The sequence below is a fragment of the Chrysochloris asiatica genome, unplaced genomic scaffold (assembly GCF_000296735.1).
Source record: "Chrysochloris asiatica unplaced genomic scaffold, ChrAsi1.0 scaffold00111, whole genome shotgun sequence".
Classification (NCBI taxonomy): Eukaryota; Metazoa; Chordata; class Mammalia; order Afrosoricida; family Chrysochloridae; genus Chrysochloris; species Chrysochloris asiatica.
Genome location: NW_006408629.1, coordinates 313,786 through 315,861, shown reverse-complemented (window position 1 = coordinate 315,861; position 2,076 = coordinate 313,786).

Sequence of the window (2,076 nt, the reverse complement as noted above, 5' to 3'; positions counted from 1 at the left end):
AAGTTTTCTACTTCCCTCTATGTAAGTTTAGGCATGTCGTGTTTTTCTGAAAATGTATCTATCTCTTCCAGATTTTCAAACTTTTTGGAGTATAGTTCTTCATAGTACTCTATTATTATCTTTTTATCTCCATTGTTTCTTCAATAATTTTTAATAGTTACAAACAAGTATATATTTAAAACATCTCGCCAAGCTCAAGTAAAACCTTGGAATCCTGTAATAAGGAAGAGGAATTAAGAATAAAGAGTTTAGTCCTGTGTTGTCATAGAATTATAATGCAGAGCATGTACCCTCTGGATGGCTACTGAACCATTACTACTTTTTGGTGGGATGCTTTTGTGGATTTCACAGAGATGTTTCTGAACAGGGCTTCCAACTGTAGCTCCCATGACATTAAAGTTGACTGGCCAATTATAACTTTCTCCTGCCTCTGTGCTTTACGCAGCCCTTGGATGTATTGAGATAGCTGCACACTTCTTTGTAATCTTACTGAAAGTAACTTTCTTTAAGGAAACACACGGCTAGATACCTTCTGTGAAATCCATATCTGATCAGCAAGAATTACTCACTTTGCTACCTCCAAACTCTAGAACTGAACTGTGTGCCCATGTAATTTTGTTTAGTTAGCAGAAGAGGTAATTCCAGCCAGATCCTCTGTTCTTTTCATTTACTGAGACAATAGATTTCTATTATTATAAGCCACCCAATGTGAGGAGTCCTGGCATGGTGCTGTGGGTTAATGTGCTAGACTGAAAGGTAGATTTGAACTGCAAAGTTGGCAGTTCAAGGTCACCAACCACTCCTCAAAAACCTTACATAAGTTCGCTATGAGTCAGAACTGACTTGACAGCAATTAACAACAACAAATGTGAGATACTATGTTTTGGTAGACTTAGCAAACAAAAATGAAGTCAAACATGTGATCATAAAACAGAAATCTCTTCAAACACCAACTCCTTCAAGTACTTCTAACTTCAATTAGATCTGAGTGTTGGGATGGGTTTTTCTGTCTCTTAGTGCATATCTAAATGCAGGACCACAAGGTTAATTTGAACCTCAAGTCAGCAGTTCAAACTCACCAGTCGCTCCTTGGAAACCCTGTCAGAGTCACTATGGGTCTGAACTGATTCTACAGCACTTAACAACAACAATGATGCCTCCTGAAGTTATGGTCTTTGAGAACTTAAATAAGACAAAGAAAGATACTTGTTTTAACACCATTATTTTAATGGAAAAGAGCAAGGTAAGCATATAATTCAGAATCAATAAATCACCAAATCTTCATTATTCATAGGTAACCTAATAATCCAGCTTGAATGAAACATAAGATTCACATACATGCAAACAAAAATTTAAGATTCAGCTAAAAGGAAGCTTTGGGCCTTGAAGATCATTCTTAAAAATTGAAACTTGGTACTACAGGTTGAATATAATCACCACACACTTTTTACTGTGATATTATTTTTAAAAACACATTATATTCCCCATCACACATTTGTAATCATATCAAATCTTGAGAATGACAAAATTTGATGTAGGAATATTTCTATTAGTGACTGTATTATAATGTGATAAAATTGACTGGTCCCACTGGATTTAAATAACTCTGCATTTGATTCAAAAACTATAGAATTTCAGAATAAGAAAGCCATTGTTCTATATAACTCCATTAACAATGTAATACAATAAATATTATGGAAAGTTATTAGCCAACATAAAAATAATAAAACTAAAAACAGGACAGCACAGTATCTTCTATTGTGGTTTTTCAATTGGAGTCATATAATTTAGCTAAGGGAATTACATAGTGAAAAATTAATTTATAAAACAATTTTGTTTTTGTTGTGCTTGAGTTGGTATTGACTCATAGCAACTTTATGCACAACAGCATCAAACACTGGTTGGACCTGCACCAATCTTATAGTTTTTGCTATGATTGATCCCATTAATGCTGCCACTGTGCCAATCCATCTCATTGTGGATTTTCCTTTTATTCATTGACCCACCACTTTATCAAGCATGATGTCCTTCTCCAGGGACTGGTCTCTCCTTATAATATCTCCGAAGTCTGAGAGA